At 34.5% G+C, this 14,067-nt stretch overlaps 1 protein-coding gene across 9 annotated transcripts in view; it reads right to left on the bottom strand.

The window, feature by feature from the left end:
- LOC127627078 (zinc finger protein 438-like) overlaps window positions 1–14,067 on the bottom strand; it is a 79,149-nt gene that overhangs the window by 51,884 nt on the left and 13,198 nt on the right. The window contains exon 2 of one of the 9 annotated variants that reach the window (XM_052103303.1): window positions 448–526. The exons of the other annotated variants lie outside the window; for them this stretch is intronic. The gene's annotated coding sequence lies outside the window, so the exon portion shown is untranslated. The remainder of the gene's footprint in view (window positions 1–447; window positions 527–14,067) is intronic. 9 annotated transcript variants of the gene reach the window in all.

The following is a 14,067-nucleotide window of genomic DNA, read 5'->3' as shown; positions in this document are numbered from 1 at the left end:
ACTTTTTAAAATTAAGTTTTAAAATTCCCTGATATTTCCAGGTTTTCCATAACTGTGAAAACCGGAAATCTGGTTCTAGTCAGTATCATAGTCTTTGTCTTTAGTCTTAGTCTTTTGCACAGCTTAAGGGTGGCTTTAACTGCTTTTCTTTGCTTTAAATTACATGCACCTTTTGAAATGCTCATTATGGACATCCAACAATAAGGGGTTCGTCGTTATCATTATCTTTGCATAGAAGTGCTTTATCGAGTTCAATTTCAAATGCTTCAGCTCTTAGACAACTAGAATAGGAAAACATTCAAATATAAGAAATAGGCCAAAGGTAATTCCAGATGAAATGCAATTAAATAAACACTCTTAATCATTGCAGAATGGGCTAATATGCTTGATCTCAAGCTTGGCAAATCACTCCCAGTAGAAAGTAGTTCTAGTCAGCACTTCAGGTACCTCATACTGCAGCTACTCCTCAGACATGCTGAATTCAGCACTGCAAACTATATTTCACTGGAGCGAGAGACAGGTCTATCTGCAAACAGAACAAAAACAAACCAAATCAACCCTCCATATTGTTTGGTCTTTAACAGGGTACTCCCTCAGGCTCAGAAACATCATGTTCTGAGACAATTAGCCTGGCTAGTACTGTACAACTGTCTTATTAGAGCCGTACATGCGATTATCCTGAGGTATGTTTCGTGCTGACGGTCACAACATAACTATTCACCTACATTGTCTTCTTGGTATGAAAGTCTCTAAACTACAGATAATTTAAAACATTGCATCTCACAGTCTCTATCAATGGAACTGTTTGAGTATTTTAGCATTTTTTAAATGTGTGTGGTTCCAGTTGCATGCGAAGTTGGGTAAACATGAATGTGTCTAAAAACACCATGTTAATGGTGGATGTGGTATGTAATACAGAACCCCACATAACAGCATATTCTTCAGCCTAAAGAGGGGGGGTCACACTGGGCTTTGAGCATGCAAACTGTTTTCAGACATGCAACGGACCAGGATATGATGTCACACTGGAGGGCTTCTGGTCTAAGTAAATAATACATCACAAGTAACAAATAATCTTACATTCAAAATGTAAAAATATATTGTCTATGCACTTTCCTGCAACAATAAAGTCTCCGTTCACACAGCCAGTGACAAAGAGACACAATCTCATTTATTTTCAGTGAGAGAAGAGCGACTTTCAGTGACTGATGGCGACAAGATGTGGCATGGCGAGTGACACGACAAAGTCAAAGTAACTTAATGTACACTACCGTTTAAAAGTTTAGGGTCACTTACTCATTCTACATTTTTTTTTCACATTTTAGAATAATAGTAAAGTCTTCACAACTATGGAATAATAGAAACGGAAATATGGGAATTATGTTGCGACTAAAAAAATAAATCAAAACTATTTTATATTTTAGCATCTTCAAAGTAGTCACCCTTTGCCTAGAATTTGCAGAAATGTACTCTTGACATTTTTTCAACCAACTTCTTTAGGAATCACCCTGGGATGCTTTTTAAACAGTTCAATGGTTCAATAGAAGGAGTTCCCATCTATATGCTGGGCACTTAGTGGCTGCTTTTCTTAATTATTCGGTCCAAGTCATCCATTTCAAAAAATTTTTTGGTAATTAAATATATTAATATGTTGGCACAATTATATTTTTGTCTACAAAACTAATTTTAAACATTTAAGCATACACCTTCAGATCAAAATATTTTTAAGATAATGAGAAACCTTTCAGGCAAGTGACCCCAAACTTTTGAATGGTAGTGTATATGATGAGTGACATTTATGAGTGAATACCGATAAGAGAGAAGGCAGTGCAGCTCATGTCATCCGTCAATAGCCTAGTTTCCATACACATTTCGCTCTATTTTGTTATCAACAAAGTGATAATGCATAAAAAAAAGTTTGGGATATTTGCCGTCTTCTGCCAGTTTTCATTCAAATGGCCTTTTATCGATAAACAATGGTGTGCGTGATGACGTCATGCCTAAAAAAACATTTCATTTATGGGTAAATGACGTGACGGAAGTTTTTTAGTGCCCATATGGTTTAGTAAAATTTAAAAGGGTTAAAATGTGAAAATAAATGTACAAATTACTTGCATACATTCTTTTATTGAGGACCTAGTCTAAAAGTTCTGGCTTTAACACATTTTGAGAGAATATTTGGGGGATGATGGCAAAAATGTCAATGTGGTGTAATCATAAAAACTTTGTACCAAATAACTAAACTTGCTTAAAAAAAAATTCAATTCTCAATAAAATCATATCAACTAGTTTGGCATAATCATACATTAGAACTATTTAATAGTAAATAAAATTAATGGAACACCATTGTTATAAAAATTACAACTAATTTGGGGGATCCTGTCAGTCAAGTCAATTTTCTGAAGCGTCAAGTTGGTGTAACCGTTCAAGGAGCCATTTTGTTATGAGCAAGAAGTCCATGTGACAGGAAATTATATCACAGAGAAAGTCCTCTGATGACCCTAATTGCTGCATAAAAAGATTAGTAACTCTCTTTAGAATATTCAAGATAATTTTATATGTTTAAGGTATGGTCAGGTATGCTTGTGTCAAATGTCAAATGGTATGACACCAGTAAAACATTGATCATTCATAATTTAAAACATTAGTAGGCTATTTACTTTTAAAAATTATGTTTTTAAACATAAGGTCATGTGCTTGTGTCCATGATAATGCCTGTCAAATTATATTTTAAATTGAAATGTCAAATGGTGTAACCGGTTACACCATTTGACTTCTATGACATGCCTGTCTGTTAGAGGCCAATTTTGATAAATATCAGTAGTTTATGATGCTGATTAAAGTTTAAGTAAATATTACACAACATTTACATAAATATTACATTAAGTAAATACTACTTTGACACCTCCTGTTGAACATGAACAGCAGCTTTAAAATACCTCAAACTCCAACAATTCAGTGATAGGAGAAACGCTACTCAAAGATAAAAATGTACATCTATAAAATACAATTCACTGAATTTCTGCAATTTCACAATTAATACAATATAATAGAGGGCAATTCCATGCAAAGGTTACCCTATTTCTTCAACGAACAATGGCCTTTGACTGTAAAGCAATAAGGTCAGGTGGTGTAACTAGTTTGTATCAATTGGCGTAACCAATATTTTTCATAAAAATATGATCGTATTTAAAAAATGTATGTGGACTAAAATGTACTCTTCTACTGCAGTGTAATAATATGTTTATTTTTTATTTTTACATAATTTGTCAAAGATTATTTAGAAAACAGAGGTGCTTTCAGCACATATCCTGCTCAATATTGCAAAAACAAATACAATTCAAATTTAGAGATAATCCTAATAAAATGTCTTTTCATATGATATTTTAAAATGATGTAATTATTTAGATGAGTACACTTACATACAGTCTAGGTGGATAAACTGTGTAATATTTCTCATTCTTTTGTGGTTACACCACTTGACATTTTCTGGCACATCCAGTTACCTTTTGTAAAAAATGGTGCAAATGTAATTTGAAATTACATGAAACCAACACAAATACAAAACGTACATTTGAACAAACCTTATGCATGCTTTTAAAAGATCTTTGAATTGCTCATCTTGCCAACCCTTATTTGTCATTGACTCAATCACAAACATTTATTTTAGCATCATAATGCATTTTGTTCTGAAGAAGCTCAGCAAATGCGATCCGAGTTCAAGTATTAAATGTTTTTAAATATTTAAAAGTTTTAAAATGCTCAAGCTAGTTTTCTGAATGTGAACTCATTGGACCAACAGGGTAAGCCTAATTTACGTTTGTGTGAAGAAAAGGCATTTATAGGTCTAAAAATATCTATATATATTTGTATTATTTTATTGCTTTATTCATTTGGTAATTTATTAATACAGGCTTAATTAATACAGGGAATTTTGCCTTAATTTTTTCAAAAATAAGCTAAACAATAATTTTATAGAATTGGGCTGTAACTGTTCCAAAAAAGCACACTGATGCTTTTCTCCTAGTATTGTGTATTTCTTTTTTTATTTAAAACCTCTCTGTGCCCAGGAATATGTTTTTGTATTGTGGGCTAAATCTGTGACTGCCATCTATTAATTTGAATGGTGTAGTAAAGAAAATTTAATAAACGGATGGCTACCACGTTTAAATTCATCAAAACAGTGGCCATTAATTTGTTCTCAGTGCACTTGTTGATGTGCATATGAGATATTTGTGTTGCCACTCCTGGAAGTGTCATGTTTGCAGCACCGGACCTATCTGCCGTTAAGATCAATCCATAATCACGTACAATAAATTGACTTTCAAGGATATATACCGTCGTCATGTTTAACAGGCAAATGATTGGGGTAAATTCTGTAATGTGACACAAGATGTTAGCGTTAATGCCAATTTTCTTGACAAAAAGCGTTTCCAAACCAGTTTTTCGCGACATCTGAAGTATCGATATAGAGTTTATGCGCTAGAGTTAAACAGAAAAATATTATGTCCACACTTTAGCGATATATAAATAAATAGATAGATACATTTTAGCGATCATTTGCATTTCCAAACTAAACTTTTTTTCACAGAAAATCCTTGGATGGAAATGTAGTTATTGTCTGTAACCACATGCATGTATATAATAAACAATGATGAGTGGAAAACCATTTCAGAAACTGTCGGCATTCTGATTGAGTTTGAATACATTGACAGTTCATTCATGATTTCATTTTATCCCTAATAAAATTTCCCTTATATCAGTAAAGATTTTCATAATTTAAAATATTTATGTTTTTACCCTGTCTCCGGCCCTCTGAAATGTTCAATTTAGGCATCAGCATCTCCTTTACCCTTTAATGTAAACGCTCACTGTTATGATTGGCTAACATTGTGCAGCCCCTCGAATGCAGCCATACTGTATGCGATTGAAATTTGCTCATAAGAGAATAAAACAGCTACACAAAAATACAAAATGAAATTTAAATTTTTTGCAAAGCTAGAATCATATTGTTACTGGTTCGAAAGCAATCCATGCTGATATAAACTGAAAACACATAATACATGCTCAAATGAGCCAAACACACATAATCCATGATGAAATGTTGTTAACACACGTAATACAATGCAAGGTAAAGCATGACGTTCAGACATAACAACCTTCACTGATGCTATCAGAAACTTTGTTAACCTTCAGTCACTATTTCCAGGATGTGTTTATCCTCAAACAGCAAGAGGCAGAATGGGGGTCTCCTTTTAAGAATTATAATTTGACATTTTTTAAAAGCAGAGCAAGATCCATAATAGCAGCCAAAGCAGTTAGTCTACTGCACGTTTATGTAGAAAAACTTTTTACAATAGTCCAGATGGGCAGAACTTGTCCTGTTTTAGTCCCCTTTAGTGTGCTGGAATATTAGGCCCATCAGTGTTGTTCTCTCCTCTTCACATTTCTGATTAAGTGCCAGTGGGCGGGCCAAGGGTGCGATGATGTAGCTAAACGTAGGTGTTGATGTCTTGCTGTAGAGGCAGTCATGTGCTTATGCATTCATCTCTGTGACTACACAAAGTATGTCAAATCCAAACAAGACGCTTTTGCAGCTTGGTTTAGAAAATGCTCTTTTTGTATTGAGGACGTTTTGAGTTCTGAAACATAAGATTAAGTATTTATAGATATCAAAAGATCAAGGATAAATGTTATTCCTCATGACATGAACCCTTTAAGAGGCAAGACAACTGATTCTTTGCCAAATTATAATTATTTCTTAGCTTTACCGGCAGAACATTTCTTCTGTGATCTGATTTTTGCTTTGGCCAGCAAGTTGTGCAGTCCACCAATAGCGTTAAAGTGACAGCGATAGGAATGCCCATCCAGAAATGGAAGCTCCTACATTGTTTATAACTGAAATCTGTTGATGTATAAAGAGTATAACAAACAATAAGGACCACACAAATTCTGCAGACATTTTTCACATTTTCTGTGCTGCTTTTGGGGCAAAATCTACAGAACTCTGCATATGCAGAAAAAAAAAAAACATTTTGAAACATATGTTTATTATTTATAAGTATCATTTACATGTAAATATTTGGTACGTTTGAATAGAAACCGAAACGTACAATGGAAGTACTGGAAGCATCTAAAAAGTGAACTTTTTTGGAATCTATAATATCATAAATGTATTTGTATATATTTATATTTTTGCAATATATATATATATATATATATATATATATATATATATATATATATATTTATTTATATAATTAGTTTTTCTTTTTTTGAGCCACTAACCCCAGCCTAACACTCAACCTAACCACTTATCAACAATATATTAAAATGTAACAGGCAGATATATGTATAGTCAAAATCATTTTTTTTACAATATACTATTATTTAGATATTTTCAAGCCTCTACCCCTAGTCCTAACCCAAAACTGATTTATTAATTTTTTCATTTTAAAGTTTAGCCCTGGTTAAAGTGAATACAGCACTATAAATTACATAAAACAGAATGAAACAGTTATAATGTCAAATTAGGTAAATACAAACATATTTAAATAATATAATTGATTATAAATACAATACAATCAACCTATTAATTAGAAGAATTCCATATGAGAACTTGTACGTCTCTACATTTAGTTATATATCGAAATTAGCATTTTAGATGCTGTCAATATGTTCATATTTTATGTTTCAGGGTCTATGCAAACACACTTAAAAGCTGCACAATGTAGGATTGTTTTGGTTAAAATTGACAAAAAATAATAATTGAGTACACAAAAAATCCATGTTCAAAACCATGTCCTTGTATTACCCCAATTCATTACAATAATAATTACAATTTTTAGCGAATTTGAGCTGTCAGGTCGGATTTTGCGTGAAATAGCAGGCATATGTAATTCGTCCTTGTGTGTTTACGTCATATCCGTAAGCAGAGAAAGAAGCTTTGGCAGTGTAGGAAGAAGTGGAAAGCAAGTGCAACAGCTGTTCAATCAGTCAAGTCGTAGTTTCAGGTGTCAGGACAGCATAGGAGTGAAATCACTCTTCCTAATGGATTTAACTGTTTTTTACTGTTTGGCGAAGTTGTTTACCTGCTATATTGCTTGGTTATGTTTTCTGGTAGGATTGTTGAAGCTTATATTGTTTATCATGCTTTGAACATTACCCGTGTTCATTTTGTGGGTAAGCCAATAATGTATTTTTGGAGCAACATATCTGTGTACGTACACTTGTCATTTTGTCCTTTTAGCAGATGTTTGAACAGATTGAAAAAGCAACTATAGGTACAAGATGGTTCCCCATGAATTTATGCTCATCATAAGTTGTCTACGTATAATGTATAGATTACATAGTACATAAATATTTGTTTAGCATGTTACCATATCTCCGTTGTAGCTTTATTTCCAACTAAACTATTAAAAATGTATTATTGTACTTGTTATATTGCATATTTCTGCATTTTATTTTCATGTTCAAAAATGTCCTCGTTTTGCATTTTTATGTTACAGTCTTATTGTTTGCAGTGCACAGACCTACTATTGCAGTATGACATTTCACTTGTATTGCACACTGCAGCTGTAGATTGTAATATAAAATTGAGTCTCATATCTGTCTTCAATTAGATTCATATCAGCCATTTTACGAGTTTCACTTCTTAATATGACATGTGTATTACAATACAAACATTAATGTCTATTATGTGGTGGATAAAATGCTTTAATAAAAACTTTAAAATTAAGTTTTGTTTATCTTCCTCAAAGTAAGCAATATATCGGTTATACATATTTAAGAGAATAACATAATATCAACATGTAAATAGCTCGCCATGACTTCAATCTATAGGAAATCTCCGAGACCTGAACCATAACATTCATCAGCCAGAACAGCAGTATCTAATCACAACTTTTTCCTCCACAAGTAACTTGCGGTTTTATGCTTAAACCACTTAAGAGCCAAAAGTTACATTGTGTAGCTTTAAATATTTGTGTGCTAAAACAACACTTAACATAGGAATGCCTAAGAAATCTCATAAGATCACGCTGAATATGTAGAATGACAGCTGTTCCAATTCAGTTCTGTGGGTGCAGATTCCATTTGCGCTCTCGAGAAACAAATCGGCCAAGGCCGATAATAAAAAAATTCATAATATCGGCTGATTTATCAGCCTCTGCGATGTATCGGTCGACCACTAGAAGAGAGACAACATTCCAAAACTATTAAACGACGAGGGCTACAAGTCTCTGGGCCAACTAACTGACTGACCACAGAAACACAGCTCTTCAGTATGAGTCGTGGCTGATGGAAAAATCAAGGCAAGAAACACACACACCAATATGTTTTAGTTTTGGCCTTAGGTCCACATCAAGCTTTTCCAAAACCCTGTCCCAAGTGGATACATTTGAAAATACCGTCTTCGCATTGTAGTGTGAACAGGGAAAACATAGATATCTGAAAATAATTATGTATTTGTTGTTATGGGAACAAGTCATTTGATCCATTCAACCCAAAACTATCAAGACAGGTGAGCTTATCACTTTTTAATGACCAAATATGAGGCTAGCTTTCCTTCTTTTAAAGTCAAAAAGTCCTACAAAAATAATTTAACGATTTAATTTAGAGAGATTGCACTCAAAAGATTTCTAGCTAATTTTAGAATCAAGTATAACTACAGAAATGTATGACTTTTCCAGGGCAGGAAATAAAAAATTTTAAATTCCCTGATATTACCAAGTTGCCATGATAGTGGAAACTCTGGATCATCACTTTTAAAGTCAACCATACTGATCAAAATACATACAGTATACTGCATTGCAGTGTGATATTATCTTCATGCAAATCATGCAGACAAGTTTTTTCCGTTTATTAAGGGTAAGATTTCAGACTAAATGCCACCTTGTGTCATTTCAAACCTCTATCCGCACAGCTAAAATGTTTGCCTTGTCCTCCTTTTATAATCTCTTCTTCCATCCTAATGGAATTCTATCCTCACAGCGATCCTCATAAACCCATGCCATGTGTATATAGGTTTATGTGGGCTTATAGCAGTAAGAGTTTGCAGGTTGGGCTCAAGGCCTCTGAAATAAGGGAAAGGCATGTGACAGGACACAACCATGAAAGGAACAAGTGAGTCATACTAGAGTCACCTCCTCAGTTGGACAAGGGGAAGAAATGAGTGAGATGGAGAGACAGGAAAGGGGGATGACTTGAGGAAAAGAAAAAATGGAACCGTGGTGGGCAGGTGAAGCTCCATGTTGATAGTTACAAATGTGAGAGACAAGGAGAGATATGGAAAGTGTTGAGTCAAAGCAATGTTGGAGTTGTTTGGAAATCAAGGCCATGCTGCATCTAATTAACTGCAGATTTAAATCAAGTAGATCCGATTGTGACGCGGACAAGAATACCAGAGGGATCCATCAGTATGGTATTTTATCATTTCTTTTCATTCACTTGAGTTAAACTGAAAGCACCTATAAACAAAAACAGCACTTTCCTTCTGGCACAAGTTTGTCATCCCAGGCCTGATTTGAACTGGAAAGAGGTCAGAATGTTGTAACAATAGTGTTATACTTAAAAACACATAGTTATGTATTGTAATAAATATCATAAACAAAAGGCATCAATTTCCTATAAAAGTTCAGCAACAAGGATTCTCAAATGAGCCGTATAAAGATATTTTGACTTGCTTCTGGCCATTTACCTGCCTGTTAAACTACAATCATCTTAGGCAAAGATTATTTTTGTGCAAGAAACTTACAAATACTTACTGTTAAGGTGGGGCAACATCTGTGTAATCAAGAAAAGGAATGGATTTATCTGATCAAGTTCCATATGTAACTAATCATTCACTTTCGAAATAGAGCGAGCGAGCAAGAGAGAGAGGTCATGTGACTGGCTCTAAAGTGCACTACCTTGGTCTGAGGAAATTGTTTATGCTGCTTTTTTTTTCATTAACATAAACATCTGTTCTGTTGTTACGAAAAGCCAGGTTCCATGAGCAGCAAATCCGTTCTGTTATGATTTAACAAAGTGTTCTATGGACTTGTTTGGTGAGCCACACTGCTAAGTCTTTTTCACACATGGTTCGACTGCTTGGTCAGAACCAGAGTTAAGTTCCACCCTCTCCCTCTTGCAGGTCATTTTTAAGATTGTACTTTTAGGTTCAGACCCGACAACAATCATCATTACTAGTAGCATCTGTTTATAACTGCTAACAACTTATAAGTCACCAAATAAACAAACCAACTAACAATGATATAAAAAAAACTAAAATCAAAGTTTAACCACTAACCCAAATCCTAAACCCAACCATGATTTTAATTGGTAAATCACTGTTGTGTATCATGAAAGAAAGAGAAACATCAGGGGTTTGAACTAGCATTCTTACGAAGTTTAACCCCTAACACAAACATCAAATCTAAATTTAAACCTAAACAAAGTCTAACCAAACTTACCCAAACTCTAAATATAATCATGATTTTAATAGGCAAATAACTTTTGTGTATGGAAGAAAGAAATAGAGATGGTTTGGAACAAGAAGAGGGAGGCGTACTGGTTATTGACATCAATCAGTAATTTGTATTGCATAAATAAATATGGAATGAGTAAGCAAGTGTGTTCAAAGACTTTTCTTTGCTTAAAGTGTTGGATAGGAGCTAAAATTTGATGGCTGCATTGTATCGATTTGAAGTTGTTTCCATGACTTTTCATGATTGGTTGGTCTCTATGGGAATAAAAGTTGTACTTTTTGTACAAGCAAAGTCATACGATATTTTATGATTTCGCCATATCGTACGAATTATTACAAATTCTCATGAGACTGTGGGTTTCATTGAAATATTATTCCATTTTGATTTACCACTAAAACATTTCATGTACAGAAATACACATGCATTTGTCGGCCATGCATGAATTACAAGAGATGCAAAGAATGCAAGCTGCTCTCCGAAGGCACATTTTTTTGGAGACAAGAAACCATGAGAATTTGCATTAGGCTATTTTCAAATTAATGGGACAGGGAAAATGCAAAGATGCAAATTATATGTCACCAATAGCAGTTCATTTCTGCAAATTATTTCGGACTGCTTTCATACTGCAAACAAAAGCAAAGCAAATGAAACATTCACCAGTCCATTACCGCAGCCACTCTGCCCTCAGTCCAATATGACCACATTCATAATTCACACTTTTATGCATTTTCCTTGTCCAAGTTGTTGCTTGTTTTCACAAAACGCTAAGGTGAGCTTTTACAGCAAGGGCATTCTGGTGTGGGCGGCCACCTAGTCACTTCCTACTCTAGACAGTTGCCTAATTAATGTACTTTTCACTATGCTTTTAAAGGATTAGTTCACCCAAAAATTATAGTTCTCTCATAATTTACTCACGAATGGTTTTGTAGTCGAGTACTCGAACACATAAACACAAGTAATCGATTACTTTAAATGAAGAATTTAAGTTCCACCTTCAGCCTTTGCACAGAGTTTTTTATATAAACAAATTGAATATGCATAAACTTCTAGATTCCAAATTGACATAAAACAAAAACAAAAACAACAACAAAAAACATTACGTAAACACATTCCAAGTCTTCTGAAGTGATACAATTACTTTAAATAATGACTGAAGTTTCTTTTTGGGTGAAAGACTCAATTAACAACATCATATATCCAATGCATTGAGGTTGTAACTGCAAGACTAAGATGAGAGAAGTAAAAGTAGGAGTTATATTTTGGTCTGTTTCTCACTTAAAACCGGTTGTATTGCTTCAGAAGACATGGATTAAACCATGAGTATTGATTAGTTTTATGCTGCCTTAATGTCTGTTTTGACCTGCATTGTATGGAAATAGTCACATCATGTCTCCACAAATAAGCACACAAGAGTTTAAAGGAAAGTCTATTATCTTACAAGAGTATATCTGACCAAAATAAGAACAAATCTATTTTTAATTTTATTTGTGCTTCCACAAATAATTTTCCATTACATCTATGTACCTATAATTATTAAATTGCATAACTTTTCCTGGGTGTAGTGAAGAGGGTCACAGTTTTTGCAGATGTTTTCTGAAACTACAAAAAAAGAAAAACAAATTGTGTATATTAAGAATGGAATATAAAATGTTTTCTTTATCATGATCATCCCCTTGAAAAATAAACAGGAAAGCTCAAGGTTTTGCCACACATTGCTGCATGAACTCTTTGACCTCATTCTGCACATAAGATAATGATGGAAATTCTGAATTTGACAGTGAGATTACAGCAAACTGGGTCTCTTGAACAAAGAGAAGAATTGCCCATAAAATATATATAGAGCTACATGCTCATATGTTTACTTGGGCCACAAGTTGCACCTAGCTGTGAAGTTTTGTGCCGTTACAACAAAGGCATTTGTTCTGCATATGCTCAGAAAACTATCCCAGTAATTAAAGTCCAGTTTCCTGCAGTTTTCCAGTTTTACTTTAACTCAGTGGTTCTCAACTGGTTTTGCTTCAGGACAGATTTTACATTGGAAATCAAGTGTTGACCTACCATAGTAAAAACGAACCTGTATTTAATGTATCCTGGGTCACATTTCCTTTTATGTTGCATAGATTTGTTCATGGTTTTCAAGTATAAGGGCATGCATTAAGTGACATTATTTTTGTTGTTGACATCAACAACAAAATCAACAGGAAGTTTTCTCTCCCCCCTTTTAAAAATTGAAGAGCATATTTAGTTATACAAGCCCATTATTATCCCATTTGTAAGCTATCACTTGGGCGGCCGCCAAAATATTTTCAATAGGAGAATCATGGCATTGATCTTTCCCTGCTGTCCGCGAGCGACCCAGTCCGAATAGACCTCCGACCCACCAGTTGAGAAACACTGCTTGAACTCACACTCACTTATGTCAGACCCCCTCGCCCCTCTCTGACATTCTCTCCACTGCATGTATATGTCGCATGTTAACGAGTCTGACAGGCAGTCGAGGAGGAAAGGAGATGTGCAAGTGCAGGTTAGATTCTCCATCCGGTTTTCTCAATAGCGTAGATAAGCAAATGTACATGGTATGATAAGCGTAAATTTTCATAGCGTGTTATACAGTGAAACCGGTATACCGCTGCAACCCTAGTAGAGCGCGCTATATTTCTGACCACACATCGTTTAGCACTGTACAGATAGGTGAACAGTCCAATGCAAATAATCACTACAAAGTCACCAAACAGGGAGTTGAAGGCCCACCAGTTGAGAAACACTGCTTTAACTCACACTCACTTATGTCAGACTCCCACGCCCCTCTCTGACATTTTCTCCGCTGCATGTGTGTGTGTGTCGCATGTTGACGAGTCTGACAGGCAGTCGAGGAGGAAAGGTGATGTGCAAGTGCAGGTGAGATTCTCCATCCGGTTTTCTCAATACCGTAGATAAGCAAATGTACATGGTATGATAAGCGTACATTTTCATACCATGGTATACAGTGAAACCGGTATACCGCTGCAACATATATATATATATATATATATATATATATATATATATATATATATATATATATATATAATTTTTGCACAACAGAGCTTTACAGTATTAATGAAAACAATCTGATTACCTGGGGTAAAAGTTTACCAGGTCAAAACACTGATTTGTGGCTCTGCAGATGGATACTATTGGACACACTGCATGAAAATCAAGCATTAGTAATGTGTATTGTGTGTGTATGTGTATGTGAGTGAGAGAGTGTGAAGGAGATGACAGGAGAGGCGCCTCTTATTCATACTGTGGCTCGCAGCGCATGTGACTGTATATCATTTCATTAAATTACATCATTCTGCTGTTTAATGATCACACTTGGCATATATAGGCTTTATTATTATTATTTTCAAACGGTCTTTGATTTAATTTCAAAACTCTCACATTACATTACATTTCGCTAATGGCAGCATACTTTAATATGGTACCAAAATTAACAAGATGATGATATCGTGGCATTTTTTATTTTTTGGTATCGCGATATTTCGTTAGTACCTTTATACCGCACAACATTAATGTGTGTGTATGTGTGTGTGCATCATCTGTCTATGCATGCAGTGAT

The sequence above is a fragment of the Xyrauchen texanus genome, chromosome 33 (assembly GCF_025860055.1).
Source record: "Xyrauchen texanus isolate HMW12.3.18 chromosome 33, RBS_HiC_50CHRs, whole genome shotgun sequence".
Lineage (NCBI taxonomy): Eukaryota > Metazoa > Chordata > Actinopteri > Cypriniformes > Catostomidae > Xyrauchen > Xyrauchen texanus.
The sequence above is the reverse complement of the archived record's forward strand: the minus strand, read 5'-3'. Positions and strand labels throughout refer to the sequence as shown.